The 17,179-nt window shown below is 41.7% G+C and overlaps 1 long non-coding RNA gene across 1 annotated transcript; it reads left to right on the forward strand.

Annotated features, from left to right (window-relative positions):
• Positions 1–4,256: 4,256 nt before the first annotated feature.
• Positions 4,257–17,112, forward strand: LOC103156626 (uncharacterized). The gene is made up of 5 exons (XR_478163.2): positions 4,257–4,712; positions 6,659–6,693; positions 6,813–6,877; positions 6,963–7,003; positions 16,298–17,112. It is a non-coding gene; the product is annotated as an uncharacterized LOC103156626 (long non-coding RNA).
• The last annotated feature ends 67 nt before the right edge of the window (positions 17,113–17,179 follow it).

A 17,179-nucleotide genomic window follows, 5' to 3' on the forward strand; every position in this document is an offset into this window, starting at 1 on the left:
AAAAAAAACTGAAAACACTACTAACCAAACATGAAAACTATCTAGTGAAGCCAAATAAGTCATAATTTCAAGTTAATATGAAATAATGTGGCTTGGTTAGCATGGGAAAGCAAACAGTGATAGCCATTGTGGAAGGGGAAAATCTAAGGTGACCTTTTCTAGGTGAGATTTGCTTTAACTTCGTCCAGCGCTCATTGTGTGGGTTACGGATTTGAAACTTTGCAGGTTTATACACACACAAGTGTAATCTGGATAGGTGGTCAGCTTTTTACGATACACTTTGTACTTATAGAAGAAGAAGTACTTCCTGTTGTTTTCCTCCTCTAAGCCTGCGTTGAGTGCTGGTCATTTCGCCCCTTTCGCCATTTCGTACTTTTGCAGTTTCGGTCGTTTCGCACCCGACTTTTTCAGGGCCAAAATGGTAACATCTGCTGGTGGAAGTTTTGTATCGACAATACACCAATTTGTATCCACTTTGATAACCAAAAGTGATTTTCTTTAATTTACTCATAGTCTGTTGTAGTGAGATTATTTGACTCCATTGTATACCTGCAGGAGGTTGTATTTTATGAGTCAACTGGCAAAATGCTGACACTACCACAAACAATGGGAAAAGAATGCAATGTGAATATTTCAGATAAAATGCAACTGAATCAAATTACAAGTGAGACTTGACAGTTTTGAACCATTTTATGTTCACACTTTATGGAATTTACTTAACAACTAAAAACAAACTCATCATCCATGAACTTTGTTGCCATGATTTTGGTAGGCAGAATTGCTTTAGACATGACAGAGAGGGGGGAACACTTTTAATTTAATTTATTTAATTTTTTTTACATATCTTGCAATGGTGGTTTCAATTTTGCGATAAAAGATGTTGCAATCATAAAGGCAATTAAGTAAAGTCCACTTTTTACTACATCCTAAAAGTCAGGACATGTGACAGACCACAAACGGAGAAGTTAAGTTCGAGTCTGGCTTGGAATTCATTGTTTTATTTTTATGCAAACAGCAGTTTAAGCTTCTTTTTGATTGTCTGGAAGCCGTGGTTATTGTGTTTGCCTAGTGCTGAGCTTGCCTATCAAAATGGCGGCCCACGTCCGGTTCAGACGTGCCGTAATCACATGTTGAAAAGGGGACAAAGGAGGGTTACGAATGACGGCGTGTCGGTACGAAATGGTAAAGGGGAAAAGTGACCCCAAAGTGTTGTCGCTTTAATGGTCATTTCTGTTTTCAGTAAACCAAAGTTACACAAAATTCTGCCTCCTCTTGAACGGGATACGCAGTAAAACTCACACCCATGCCCTGTTCTAGTCTGGCGTAAAGACATACAGAGACCAGGTGGTCAGCTTTACCGTCTTTCACGTACATAATGGCTTTTTAAAAAGAGCGACGCGTTAAGCTTCGTTCTGAACCAAAATCTGAACCGCACTGTGCGTCCGTCGCTTTTGAGTTGTCAGGCCAGAGCTTAAAACACACACTGTACAAAAAACACTGCTTGGAGGCACATCCTCACGCACCCGAGAGCCGGCGCCGCGTCAAGAGGCCAGGAGTCGGAACAATGCCGACTCCTGAGGAAGGGACAGAAATGACGTTCTTAATAATCTTACTCACACCAAATAAAAAAGGGCGCTTCGTCTTTCATTTAAAGAGAAACAAAAAAAAAAAAAAAAAAGGGTTCTCCCACTTACTCCCCCCTCCACTCCCACCCCCCAAAAAAAAGGCTTTCCAAAAGCTTCTACCTCTGCACAACAACTTCAGAACAACCACAACAGAGATTGCACGAGTTTCGAGAGCTCTCCCACTTTCCCCACTGCTTGTCTTTCATAGGATGTGGCTCAAAACCAATGTTTACATTCCCTGCGTCAAGATATAGGGAGGAGTCGCATTGTGATAGGTTGTCTGCAAACATTTGTAGAATGATAATGTATAGATTAACCTGTAAGGGGAATATCGTGTTTTTAAAAATGCATGTCTAAAAATCATTTGGTGGACTGGAAACAAAAAGAAATACAATAAAACTCATCGGGACGATGGCCTGCGTGTTGCAATGCATAGGAGTGCATTACCTCAGAGGGATAAAAACCTGTCAGCCACAGAATGCATATTACCTGTAGATTTGCATGGGTTTTGTACAAATTAAGTAAAAAAAAAAAAAAAAAAAAAAAAGTCTAAAATAGTTGCTTGCACATAATACCAGAAAGACCTCCAGAACTGCGATCTGCTCCTCCACTAGATTTTAGGATTGTCTGGATTTTCTGGGTTGATTTTTGTCTGTATTTTGATAACTGTGCATACTTATGTAAAAAGGAAAAAAGAAAAAAAAATCACGTCGGTGGACCCATGAAATTTACCAGACTTTTTTCTAAGAGGGACGAAAAAAAAAAAAAAAAAAAAAAAAAAAAACGAGAGTTCTGTGTTTCTTTTCTGACTTACCTGAATTTTTACTGTTTCTCTCTCATTGCTCGCTAAGAATAGCAAACCTGCTTTTTCTGCATCTGCTTTGCGTAGCTGTAAGGCTTTAACCTAATGTGTGTATTTATTGCTTGTACCTCTGTGCATACTTTATGAAGCATTATGTCTGGCAGTTGAGTCATGTATCCTTTCTACTGCTATCCTTCTCTAATAATTGAGAATATGATCCCCCCTATGTATACAGTAAATTGGGACTGTAGCAAACATATGTTTATGTAATTGGTGATTTTTATTTTTTTTATTTTTTATTTTTTGGTTTTTATTCTCTTTTACTTTAATCGAGATTCAACAACTTTTTTTTTTATACTTCTCATTCCTGTGTACTGTGTCCATATGTTAAAGGTTCTCTGACATTAGAAGGTCATGGTTGAGAATTGTAACAGACATTATTTTCTGTATTCATGGCATTTCACTGCTGAATAAAATAAAGGACCAAAACTTGGAATTTGAAAAAGCAACTGACTACCTCCAGCATCAGAGAGTAAATCATTTCTCTCTCCACTGTTGCACATTTATCTTTTATCCCGCAAAGGCACAGCCATGAAAATCTAGCGTGGCATTACACATTTAAGTTTTCAGGGGCTGCTACTTCAGAGAGATTTAAGAAAAAAATAATAAAAATTTAATGTGTATGTTACAATTTTTTTCTTCTTCTTTTCTGGCAGCTGGAGCCTTGTTTAGGGGGGCGGGACATGGTAGTGTGTTGCTCACCCCTCTGGACCTGTAATGGGTTTAGCCTGTGTGTGATTCAAGCCCACTGCTTTCATGTAGCACAAGCATGTCCCAGTGTAGGAAGAAATGCTGCTTTGAAATGGATTTGTGAGAAGTTGCAAACCTACGAAGGATTTCTATACAATGAATTTGGCAGAAGTAGGCGCAGGCTGGCTACATTTCTATGGTTTCAAGTCAGTTCATTTAGTCACCAGAGAAAACGCCGGAGCATTTTGACTTTTCCATGGCTCCGTGGAGCGATACGTAACACGGCGTTCCCCCTCCCTCACCTGTTGCTGTGCAATGCCAGTCAGCTCCTTCCTGAAAGAAGCCTCCAACACTCTCTCCTTGTTTAAAAAAAAAGAGAAGATATCTAACAGTTTGGAAGTATTTTGGGTTGAAAAAGACATAAACATGCCTAGTTTATCTATTCTTTTGAAAAAGCTGTTCAAAAGACTTTCTTATTTTAATTATTATTATTTAAGAAGCCAGTTTGCCTGTGAGATGTCTTGGGAAAATCTCACCGGACGCATTCTTCTTGCTTTCAGGCATGCAGTTTCTTTTTTAAACAGTAGGTGTCACTTCAGCTCAAATCTGCCGTTTTTGACCAGATGGGAGGAGAAGAAGAGTGTAAAGCGGCAGCTCACACCCTAATACAAGGTCTTGAGAAGTTTTCAACCAACATCATTAGCTTATAGCTAACTCAGCAGCAGCTTAAGTATTTGCTTAGAGACTAGTTAGCTTGTCTTGATTAGCAAGAGACATTGCATACGATAGACTCTGACTGTCTGTCATACCCGTAAAATCTAGCATACCTTGTGGTAATGCGCATGCGCACATCGATGTTACGGTATGAGTTAGAACACCGGTCCCAAAACTCGCACTGCACCCTAGGCCCCTCTACGAAGTGTGTACTCAACCAAAGTGAACATATAAGTGTTCGAATTTGCAGGTTACAAGCATGTAAACATTTGAAAACTGTGCGAACATCCGTTTAAACGCATAAAAAAAACAACAAAACCCCCACGGCTTGCAATTGTGACTGTTAGCTAAAGAGTCAACTGACGTCCCAGCTAGCAAGCAAATGTTCCCACGACGTCCGTGAACGTAGTCTGAAAGTCGAACGTCGAATGTTCGGACCTGATGTTCCGCAAACGTTGTCTTAACATTCAATCTGAACATTTGTTCCCAATTAATTATCTTTTTTTTTTTTTTGCTGTCATTTCACTTGATTTAGTTTTTATATCTTATAAGACATGTGAAGACAAAATGTGAAGATGCATTTAAAGACCTCAAAGTTTGTGACGGTTTTTGTTGAAAAGAGATACCACACATGTACCAGGAGCATGTCTGTCTCAGAGGAGATAGCAGAGCTGCTGCTGAAAATATGGTGTCTGGTAATAATCCACCCTGCTTTACCGGACTCATATGTGGTGGAAATAAAGAGCAAAATAAGGATTTGGAGCCGGGATCTGTGGGACACAACTTGCTGGAGTCTTCAGTGATTAAGAAAAAACAAACTGGTAAGACTTAATTGTTGTCGCTCTCAAGTTACTCATTTGGTGCGTTTTCACAGCTGGAACGTTTTCCAGGTGCAGCTCTACCAACTGCGCCACTGTGCATCATGCCTTCTTTTTTAAATCTCTAAACTCAATCCTTAATCCTTTCGTCCCTTTCTCCCTTCACCCTTGCATCCCATTCATCCCCTCATTCCTTCATCCCTTCTTCAGTAAATCTTTAAACTTCTATCTTTATGATGTGGTCCTTGCTGGTGAATTACAAATTTTCATACATCCATCCATTATGGCGAGAGGCTTCATGGTCTTGGCTTCCAGCATACACAAGTGTTACACATTTTCTTCACCCTCCCTTCTCTTCCAACTTTCAGGTTTCTTCAATCCCAGAGCATGTCGAAGCTTCTTAAAAAATGGCTTCTTTACTGGGAGGGGAGCCTCTGCTTCGGCAATCTCCTGATCCTTCTGTTTTAGATCCTCAGAAAGCTGATGATTGCGAGCAAGTTGGCGTTCGATTTCAGCTGTCGATGCATGCAGCGCTTCTTCATGTTTCACATCATCTAAAAAGAGCTTGCGTTTCACCTCGTCCAGTTCCTTCTGCAGCATGTTCTTCTTGGCGTGGAGGAATTTGGCTCTCTTCCCATTCCGTGTTTTAACTTCAACATGCCGATAACGCTCCTCCCTGTGCTCCTGCTCCATTGTTTGTATTTCCTCTCTAAGGGCTAAAATATCAACTTCGTACTTCTGGACCATTTCCAGACTCGCATCTTTCACTTGCTCAAGCTCTTTCTGGATGTCTCCTTCTCTCTGGTGGCGTTTTGCAGGGATGACAGTTGTTGACAAAGAGCCTCGTTCTCAGCTTCAAGAGCCACATAAAGTGTCTGGTTCATCTTTAAAACTGCAGTATGAGCTTCTTCTTTGTCACTTAACTTCTTCTCTAACGATTTTGCTTGCTGAGCCAGGCCTTTAACAGAAGTTTGATAAGTGTTCAGTTCCTGGTTTGACTCTTTCATCTTCTTTAGCTCTTCCTGTAGATACCTCTCCTTCTCTGCAGACGTCTTTCTCAGCAGTGCCATGGCCTTCTTTAGTTCGGTACTCTGATCTGTGTTTTCACCTTTCATGATCTTAAAAAAAGTTTTTTTCGTTTTTGTTTGAGTGTTAGCTGTTCTTTCTATGTCCAGCTCTTCCTGCAACGTTGCCACCTGTTCTGACAGACTAATAATATCATCTTGAAGCTCAGCAAGGACATCTTGATATAGGGCTGTACTTTCCTGCTTCTCTCTCTGTAAAAGTGCCTCTTTTTCTTGAGCAGATCTGAGCTAATGTTGGAGGGCTTTATTTTCCACGAGGAGCTCAGAAGATAGGATGTCCTCACTGGCATTCAATCCTTGTTTTGCCTCACTGCAACTTTCCAACGTCGTTTTGCATCAAACTGATGTTTTTCTAACTTGAGTTTCGCATCATGCTGTTCTTTTTCCCAACTCATTTGCTCTTTGGCATTCCTCGTTGAATCTGGCTCGTTCTGTTTCCAAAACAGTGCCTGGATATCATTTTGCAGTTGCTATTGATGATGTGTGCTGTGACTGGGATGTAGCTCAATACCATTAAACATCCAGCCATCGGTTGGCACGTAGATGCTTCCTGCCACCTTCGGCATCTGAACAACTTGCAGTACTTGCACGTTGTTTGTATGTTCTCTGTCACTTTGTTGCCATTTCTCATTCATACCGGAAACCAAAAATTCAGCCAGTAAATTATTTAAGAGTAGTTGAAGCAGCTTCTATGACAAATTCATCAGGTCAAAGCTACGCTAACAGCAACAGGCTAGTGCTTGCGAGGTATACAGTCACCGCGATGAGAAATACTTTGATGTTTTCATATCAAGAGCTCCCATATAACAATTTATAGAACATCGAACTATAGATCCCGACTAACTGCCTGTTTTTACTTCAAAGGAGATAAGGTGCAGAAGAGTGCAGCTGAAAGAGAGGTAAATATAAACTTTTTATTTTACCACAACTTGTGGTTGTGATATTATTGCCAGTGGGTGTAATTTATTATATATATATATTTTTAAATTTTTTTTTAAGATATTTGTTTTCTCAACAGGGACCAGGTAATGAACAAAAGACAGTCAGAAGAGAATCATAATGACAATGCAGCCATGAAGACAGGTACACTTTTAAACACATGAAAAACCTCCATAAAAACAATGAAACCTAAATTGTCTTCTGTTTTGTTTTTGTTTGTTTTTTTCAGTAGAAACCTCAGCCAAGAGTTCAGGACAAAATGGTGAAAAGGTAGGAATGTGGTTGATGTATATTTTATTTATTTATTTTTTTAATTAGTGGCCCACAAATGACAGATATCAATAATCGGCCAATTGGTCTGTGTGTAAATTGTTTCTCAACAGTCACAGAAAGGTTTGGAGAAAATTGTTCAGAACAGCCAACATCAAAGAGAGACTCGTACAGGCCCAGGGTCAAGGCACAATTTGCATTATTGCGTTTGTTGGTCTGATATTTTAAATGTTTGACCATCAACGTTCTCCATCATGCAGATGGGAATTACACATTGCACCAGACGGGCTTCATTTTCCATCTTCAAGACAGCAGTTTCCTCTCGGTACCTTAAAGGGAGAAAAAAAAAAAACACTCTTCGTCCCTACGGTTGATGGATGTTGACTGGTCTGACGGGCTATGTGGCTAAATCAAGTCCAGCAGACTTACCACACCTTGCCGGTCATGGAGCAGTTACACACTGACACACTCATTGAGATTCAAGCTGAATCCACCATGACCAGTGTGTTGCCCATTAGCTTGTCTGTATGCCGAGAGCCTTCTACACGTTCCAAAGGATGCTCAGGAGGGTCATTGCGGGAGCCTTTTGAATCCCATCCGCTGGTCATTTAGTCATAACGCCCAATGCATGTTCTTTTTGCCTTGCCGTATGATGTCCCCTGAGAGGTCAGAAAACAACAGCACTTTCCATAAAGGCGCGCAGACACACTTGTCCGCCCTCCCCTCACTCCCACCCCGCCCCGATGACAGTCTTAGACATCAACTGTGGCAAGCTCCTGTTATCTCCTCTGCAAATGGTGTTCCAGAGCATTAGTTAACTCGCAAGGCGCTTGTCCTCGGTGCTGTTTATGCACTTGGAAGTGTTTGTGAATTCAAGTGAGGCATTGCATACGAAGCGCAACAAGGGCCGCTGTGTACTGCACAACATCAGAGGGAGCTCCAACATTAAAGTGGGCAGCGCAGCCTTGTATTAGACCCTTCTTTCAAAGGCCATGAAATAATAATGGGTTGTGGTTAGAGAGGTATCCGTGAGTCACACTGGTTGCTTTTCATAAAGTGGAGTTATTTACAGTGCGATGAATAAAAGAAAGGATAGCTGGTGGTGCAAGCCTTTTCCACATGAATGGTGGGGAGGAATAAGTCGCCTCTAATACAGAGTGGCAAGGCATGGACGTATACTCTAATAAGTGCAGAAACAAACAGCTGTTTTGGGGGGCATTCAGACAATTATTGGAGGCTTGTTTATGCTGTTTCGATTAGGTTTAGCTACACTTAAAGGATTGGCTTTTGATTTAGAGAGTAGAGCAGACCTGTGATAGGTTACTCATCAGTTTAGGTAGGGCTACCCAGTCTTTGGTGGAGTCCTCTAACACCGAGCTCCTGTTAACGCACGATGCGTTCAAAGTCGCTTTACCAGTCTAGAGGGAGCTGATGTGAATTAAGTTTGAGGAACTTACACATCGATGTGGCTTAAATCTCAGCACACTGCTCCGCTGTCTCACAACCTACTCGTCTAAATGAGAGTCTGTATCCAGGCATCATTTGTCTCATCTCCAGCATCGACCAATTAGATCAATTTATGAGCCGTGCCCTTGTGGGGCCGGCTGGTAAATATCTCTAGTTTCAGCTTATTGATTAAGAGAGTAGACCGTCTCGGTCACTTTCTTTTCCTCCAAAGCCCTTCTGACCCGACGATGCGTGTCGGCTGCCTGGAAAGACCCAGGGCCCCCGGGCGGCAAAAATTGCCTGCTAAATAGTCCGAGGCAATGGCAACGCTAATTGAGATCATCATTATTATAATTGCGGGCCCTGAAAAGCACGTCTTAACTAATTTGCATTGCTCTCAAGTTGATATTGGACCCGGTGCAAAAATAATTGCATGGCTCAGAGGCATGACGTTTGGTTCGGTGGTGGGCAAAAAGGGGGACACTCGAGCCCCTTCCCCCCCGCCCCCAAACCCAGCTTTCACAGGCGAGAAGCTGGTCCTGAAGTGACACTGGATTCAGTCAGATGTTTAGTTCTCATGTCAAATTAAAAAAAAAAAAGTGAGTTACCCAGTTGTTTTTCTTTAGATAATATTATGACAAATCAAAACCAAAATGCTAAAAATGTGAAAGACTTCAAGTATTGTGAGCATTTTGGCAAAGAGTCCCTCAACACTGCATCAGACAAACCCCCTAACTCAAAGGTGGCATCACGCAGACGCAGCGCCCCGGCACCAACGTTGTGCCTGCCAGAGAGAAGTCTGTGTTTCTCCCAGACTGAAACAAGGGATTAACCCAACAAAATGGTGAGAAAATGCTGAGATTCATGAATTTTTGCCTGTGGCATCATCAGCCACACATACACACACACGCACGCACACACACACTCACATCCCATCAGGTTTCTTTTCCCCTCTGCAATCCCCCCTCATGGAAATTAATGCTTGATAACAGCTCTAATGAATAAAATACATGTAGCACGATACAACCCATTGTTTGTTTGTTTTATGCCTTCATAACAACAACAATAACAACCCTCGAGGGGAGATTACGTAAATCCTCTTAGAAATATCCCGCGTTGCTTTTGACAGAGGTTTCCCCGCATTTGAAAGCATTCCATTACTGTTTTCCTCCTTGTCTTATTAGTTGGGACAAATAAACACTTTGAGGTGTGTAACGGTGGAGAGGTTATGTTGGGGGTGTAAAAAAAAAAAAAAAAAATACAACTTAATCATTAATCCATTGTAATCACATCTGCTCTTAATCAACAATTCATAATGGAATTTATAATGGAGTGATTTCAATTATCTACCTCCACTGGAAGCAGCGTCGGTTCCCAAATTAAATTGGGACAATGCCGTTTGAATGTCTTTGTCTACATTTCGCTGTTTAAGGTGTCGGATTTAAAAGTTGTTTGTGGCTTGGAGTTAAAAAAAAAAAAAAAAAAAAAAACCAGCATTAATGATGAATGGTGGGTTAAATCACTTACTGAAGATTTTTAATGACATTTCGGTGTTCCTTGTATAATTACTCTTCATCGGAGATGGGCCGTAATGCTGTTGGACAGTTGCGGTTCAGGCTCGCTAGCTCGCTTCATTAGCGTGTCATTCCTATTTCACATCAGAGGCTTTAATTGTAATGCTGAATATGCACAGCTCTCCGCCGAAGCCTAATCAAAAAGGACCCACTTGTATTATTAATATCAGAAATCAGCCCGCTTGCTATTTTTTTTTTTTTTTTATAAATAAAAGAATACAGACGCATAAATCAGCTGTCATTTATTAGCATGGCCCTGGCATATCCGCTAGACATGCAAGCAGATCGACCCCACCCCTACCCCCCCGTTCTTTCCTGCATCACTCATCAAGATTTAAAAAAAGAATAAAAGACAGAGAGGAGAGGAGAGGAGAGGAGAGGAAGGGGGGAGATGCATTAAATATACATGCTAATTCGGAGGTGAAGTAATCAGATTACATCGCAGGTGACACCTGGTGCAAAAAAAAAAAAAAAATAAATAAATAAAATGTGGACAGTTGGCAATTGCAAGGAGAGGAAAAGACAGAAGGATGACTGCGTACGGTAGAAAAAAAGATTATCATTCAAAAGCAAATACCATGAGAGAAAATGACTGTTCCACAGAACAGGCAGGACCTTTAAAGATGGTAGCCCTGCACAGGTTGTGCTGACCAGACATAAAATAACAGCTGTGTTTTGAATCCCAGTCAGGAGTCAAACTTCTGCGAACCCCTAATCCACATCTGTGGAAGCTTTTAGTGCTGATGCGGACGTCACCCGGACAACCTCGACCGAATACCCGCTCTGTCTCCGAAGTTTGATTAGCTCGGGGTCGTTAACCGCCGTGGAGTTTTATTCTTCCAGAAAAAGTACTCACGGTTTTTTTTATTTTTTTATTATTATTATTGTCATCCGGATATGTAAAGAATTCGGTTAAAAAGTACAAAACCGCCCCTCGTGCGCGTTTGTGTCGCGACGACCCAAGAAGACCCCGCGCGAACGTGAAAACGTGCATCGTCCAACGGCGGATTTGACGTAAACGTTTCCATCCCGTCTTTCGCCGGGCCACAGTCGGAGGCAGACAATGAAAGGTTTGCCTGGAGAAAACATTGTCACGTTGAATTTCTGAAGACAAGAAAACTTATGACAGCTTCAGGTGGATGAGATGGACATAAATTGTTAATTAGACATTAATAGGGAGACAGACATTAATTAGGTATTAATGTGGAGACTCCTGGAACAGTCCTCCCCTCTCCCAGTCATGTCCTTCCTGCTGGTGTCTAACTATAGCTCCGGCCGCCCTCTGGATATTTTCTCACATGCATGTGTGCAGAAATATCACCGCCTTGCGAAAGGCTTTGGTAGCCCTTGAACTCGTTCACGTTTGGTCACTTTGCAACCATGAAATTCTCTGTATCTCACAGTGATTTTATGAAAGACGGCAGCGGCACATAATGGGATGCGAGTGTTTCATAATTCACACGTCTAGACTTCAGAACATTTTAGGAACGTTTGAATAACTGACACTCCATGTTTCAGTGCTGTGGGAGGATCTACCTACTGTGGCACCCTTGGAAAGAGTTATGATAAAAAAAATAAAAAGATGTTTCCATCTACCCAAGAGAAGTAGTGCATTAATAAAGAGAAGCAGTCAAAAGTTCCATGGTGACTCTGGAGGAGCTGCAAGAGATTCACTGCTCAGATTTGAGATTCTGTGGTGGATTCAGTGGACAAATCGGTGTTGCAAGAAGAAGGTAGTTGTTTTAGAAAACACGCAGAAGTAGAACATAGTGCTATGCTAAAGCTTATTTAAAACGGGTCGCCTAAATAAATACAGCACAATCTTAGACTAAAAACTGTTAAAGCTAAAAAAAAACCAACAAAAAAAAACCTGAGGCTAAGGTTCAGGTTTTGACTTGGAGGCGCTAAATTTTAAAAGCCGGGCATAATTTTCAAAGGAAAAATAAAACAAAACAATTACGTTAAAATACACTGACGTTTGTGCCAAGAAGCTACAAAGTACTTCAAATGTGCTGTAGATTTAATGTTTCTAAAACCAAAAACTTTTTTCTTTTCTTTTCTTTTTTTTTTTTTTTTTAAAGCCCTAATTCAGCATTTGACTGCTGCGGCTCATGCTCACTTTTCTTCCTGACTGAATCTGTTTACCAGAGGCGCTCAGGCGGTGGGGGGGAAGGATGTTTCCCTCCGTGCAGTGCAACATGCAAACAGGCCATTATATTTTTCACACGTGAGGTTAGTGTCAACACGCAGGAGGGGAATTTGGCGGCGCTTCGAGAGGCGGTTTGTGTAAACTGCGCGTTCGCTCGCTGATGAAAAGAAGGCCTTTACAAACAGAGTCTGGAGGAAACAGCGAGGGGGAAGAAGGGTACTGTAAGCAGAAAGTAAATTACTTTCCAGTGTACGATGCGTGTTCTAACCCTGGGAGAAGAAGGAAAGCGGGGAAATGATAGTGGCAGTGAGGGGGACGGAGAATGAGTGGGGTGCGGGGGGGCAGTGCTTAAGTGCAGGTCAGCTCCATTACCTGAGTCCAGCATGTCTCTCTCACATCCTGAACATACATATATAACCCCAGCTTGATGATATTCTCTCCCAATCATGCTAGCTTCCATTGCACACCTCTTTGATCTGTGATTTGCATTTCAGCGCCCACGGGCTAAAAATTATTTGGATGAGATTTTTTTTTTTTTTTTTTCCTCACTATCTCGTTGCCTTCTTTTCTGCATCTTCTCGCTAACCCATTCACCGTACCTGGGGCTTGTAAACTCATCCCTCTTCCTCACCTCCCTCCCTTTCTCCCCGCTTCCCCAGCTCCCTTCTTCCCTCCGTCCCTGGCGCTCAGGATCTCCTTTTAATATTGGCTGTGCCCCAGAACGAAACAAACAAATTAGCTGGCGGGAGGAGGAGGAGGAGGGGGGGGGGGGGGGGACAGGGTGAACGGCGTTCTGGGCGCAACACCTGGATGCGATCCTCGGGGTGAAGCTACCAGCCCTAAATAAAGCTTTTTGCTGTTGAAAGCAAGATTAAAAACATGCTAAAATGGTAATAATGTGCCAAATGCCTGAGATGTTCTGCGACTGAGTCAATTTTCTCGCACTTTTAAATTCGCCTTGCGCACTCACCAGCCACTTTATTAGGCATTTTCAATTGCTTGTTGACACAAATAGAAAATTAGCCAGTCGTCATAGCAGAAACTAAGTAAATTTTTTGATCTGAAAGGGATTTAAGTGACTTTGAATGTGATAGTTGGTGCCAGATGAGATGGTATGAACATCTCAGGAAGGACATTTTTAATAAGCCGTGTGGTCATGAATTTATTTTGGATGTTGGAGGTCAAAGGCGAATGAGCAAGTTGCCAGAAAGGTCAGAGCAGTTCAAATAACCACTCGTTGCAAAGAAGGCATGCAGAAAGAGATGTTTTCAGCTGCATAGTCCATTATCCAGTTGGAACTAGCAACCAGAAGATGGATTCACTGTGGCGACAAAAAAAAGATGCATGTGACCAGCGACAACACTCTTATGCTCGACGAGTGTGAAGCCTTACAAGAAAATATCCCACACACCAAATGTAAAGGAGCTTTTATTGATGCTTTTGTAAAGGTGTGAACAGGAACTGCTTCTCGGGGGACAACTTTCAGGTCAGATTCTGCAAAGGGCAGAGAATGATTATTGATGGTAAGATATAATTTAAGTCGGTAAGATACTCTGGCTGACACTCCAGCACAAATAGACAGCGATAATACGTCTAAACATTGAATGCTACCAGGCACAAAATCCAAAAAGAAGAAGAAGAAGTGGCGGGTAACAATGGGTAACACAACCAGGAAGTAACATTCAAACAGAAAGTAAGGCTTACCTGGCAGAAGACTAAGAACTGTATTGACTGGAGTACTTGAAGCATAAAGATTGAGGGAGAGGATCGAGTCGATTTACAGTGGATTGTTTCACTAGCAAAACTGTTCAACGAGAGTAACTCTGTAATGTGGAAACCTGTAGTGACCAAACATTGGAGAGCGGGAACTCCGGGAGCAAAGTGCACTCAGCACTGCAATGACCAGGTTTCACTGTGGAAAAGTGAATAATCAGGTGACGAGGCCAATATTTGTGATGGTCAGGAGGCAGGAAACAGGTCAGATACACAATCACTATGTCAGACATAATCACTCAAAGCCTGTGGCAGAGGTAGATGACAGATTATCTCACCCTAAGTAGGTAAGGTAATTTTATTTATTTAGCACATTTTCAGCAACATTTTCAGCAACAGGGCAATTGCCTTGTTAAAATGCAACACAAAGTGCTTTACGTAAATTAAAGGGAAATAGAAACACAATAACAAACCAAAGGAAAGAAGAAGAAGAAAAAGAGCAAAAGAAGAAAAATAATCTAATGTTGATCTAAAGTATGTAATCTAGGTCCTCCTGTTCAGGGTTGCTAAGAATCCTCTGGTCTAATTCCAGTAAGAGCCTTCAACGGGAAGATCACAACATAATCATCAAACCTCTTTCATGTTTTAATTTGAATTGAAAGCTTTACATCAGTTTTTTTTTTTTTTCCCATTTATTGTGTTCATGATCTATATATTTGGACTGGTGGACTCTTAGTAAAAATAAGACACATCTGACTGACCTGTTGCTGCTAGATGTTATTATTTATTACACTTTCCTGCCCCTATTGGGACCAATTTTATTTGATTTTGTGCTGTTGCGACAACTATAAGAAAACTTTCAAAAGAAAAAAAACAACAACAACAAAAAAAAACCTGAATATGTCCTAACCTGTTCTTTGTGGAAAACCTCAACATTAAGAGGAAACCGTTTTTAGCTTCAAATGTAAACTGCATTGTCATCCCACAATAACATCCTGGGCTTCAAACGAAAAAGCCTCCAGCAGAATATTCACGTGCTTGTAGGCGAGCAACATTACCGGTCCCCTAAACCAGACATCCGCCACAGCAGGCCTGTTTCCGGCTTACTGTGTATTGATGTTTTAAAACAATTTTATTTTTGTTATCATATCAAAGAGAAGACGCGTGGCTATCAAACGCGGGAGGTGTGCGCTCTCAGCCGAGGGGCCCTCTCAGCCAGCCAAGCCGCATTCCTTATTCTATTTTATCTCTCTTGGTTTTTCCTTTTCTTTTTTTTTTTTTGACTAATGTCAGTAACAGCTACCGGTAATAAAATGCTTGTTAGAGTTTGCGCTGTTGCCTCGCAGCGTCGGCTTTGATACATTGTCAGGCCATTTGCCAGTGTTTCCTGATTACCTCGCCACCGACTGCATGTTTATTGATTGGGAGTTAATAAAGCAAGGGCCCTCCGCTTATTTCGTCTTTGCTTCCTCTGCGAGAGGTGAGGCTTCCTTTGATGTGGAGGCGATGCATTGTCAGGCAACATAAATGCGTGTGTTATAATGTCAGCTTTGCTCCTAGGCCCTTTCTTTTTTTTTTTTTTTTTTTTTGCGTTGCGGTTAAAGTGAAGGAACAGAGACGCATTGTGATGGCTTTTATTGTCATTGTTTGGAATAAATTCAGGGTTTAAGAAGAAACAACGGTGCCAATTACCTGTATTACAACCAGGCAACCTGGGTGACCTGATGTAATACTGACATCTAATGCTTCAACATATCTTTGCATCTGAATCTAGTGTCTTTGGTTATATTGTTTGTGTGTTTTTTCTTCTTTTTTCTTTTTCTTTTTCAATTAAAAAGTACAAATCTGAAAAATATGGTGTACATTTGTATTTGACGGAACTCTGAGTTCAGCATGTTTTGAGACTGAGACGAGACTGGTTTCAGGTACCCCAATAATGATGTCCTGTATAGAAAGTAAATTTGTCATCTTTGGATCGTTAATCTGTTGGTTGCTATATCTCCAACCCCCACCCCACACTGTCCATACTGTCCATCCCCATGATAGCCAGTTTGCTGATTACATCTCTTACCAGCTGATTATCCTTTGTCTCTGTCCTCCCCAGCTTTTCCCACTAATATTTATTTTCCTTCCCAGGACAGATGATTTTCCTCCTTCGGCCATCTTGTACCCCCTCTTCCCCCCCTTCTGTGCTGTCGGCCATGTCAAATCAAAACCAACACCTTTAAAAATTCAGTTGGCGTTACCCCCTACAAACAGCCAAGGCCTCCTTGTTGTCTATTCATGTATTCAGGTGTACACTGTATCATGGCGGACACGCTTTTCTGAGCGCGAGGGAGGCCCCTACACGGTATTTCTATCGAAATGTGATGTATTCATTCATAGTCACTAGTAAACTCTGTTTGTTTGCAGATAAGCGGGATGTTTACCGGGACAGGGAAGCGGACGGGCACATGCAGATCGGATTTCTTATCGGAACAAGTGGTGGCCCCGCACCTGCTGGCCGTGTAACCCCTGCCGGGTCCCCTGTGGAATGCAAGAAACGCAATACGGCAAGGCGGTTTCCCCGTTTTTCCCATCCCACGCCCTTCTCTTTCTGTTTATCTCCATGCGAGCCTGTATTTATGAGCGCTCCGCAAAGGCAAACACGATATAAACACAGCCTAAGAAATTCCCCCAACCCTCCCTTCTTCTTTCCGTCTTCCTCTCTCCATTTTCGGCTGTATCTACATCCTTGCTTAGTGTCACATTCGGGGGGTCAAAGCAAAGTGCTGTAGCCTCAGGCTAGCTCACAGGCTTGTGTATCATTGTGTTTGCTGATCACTTTCACTGCCTATCATAAACCACCAGCTCTGCGTCCTTGTTTATTCTTTTTTATGATAAAAAAGAAAACTGTCAGTGGGGCTCATACAGAAGGCTGGGTGTGGAAATAAAATGTAAACACCAAGTGCTATTATGGGTTGATTTGCTTCCTCGACAACCACTTTTCCTGTTGTGACAAAAAAAAAAAAGAAAGTCCTCATCCCAAAACCCATTTTGAACGTCTAAATATTTCTGTTTACAGCGTTGCCGCTGTGTCAATTAAACCCAATAAATTATTCAAACATTTATCTTCCCTCTCCAGCCCGCCTGGGGAATTTTTAATCAAGCCCTCTTATTTGCTTTAAATTAGCGCCGTCGAGCATGTATTTGTGTAAAATCCCTGATATCATTAAAGATTTATCAGTTGAAAATCTGTTTCGGGATGATCTCGCTGTTAATTGGCCGGGAGACGTGCAGCGGCTTCACACTCAT

The sequence above is a fragment of the Poecilia formosa genome, unplaced genomic scaffold, assembly GCF_000485575.1.
Source record: "Poecilia formosa unplaced genomic scaffold, Poecilia_formosa-5.1.2 Scaffold9, whole genome shotgun sequence".
In the NCBI taxonomy this organism is placed as follows: domain Eukaryota; kingdom Metazoa; phylum Chordata; class Actinopteri; order Cyprinodontiformes; family Poeciliidae; genus Poecilia; species Poecilia formosa.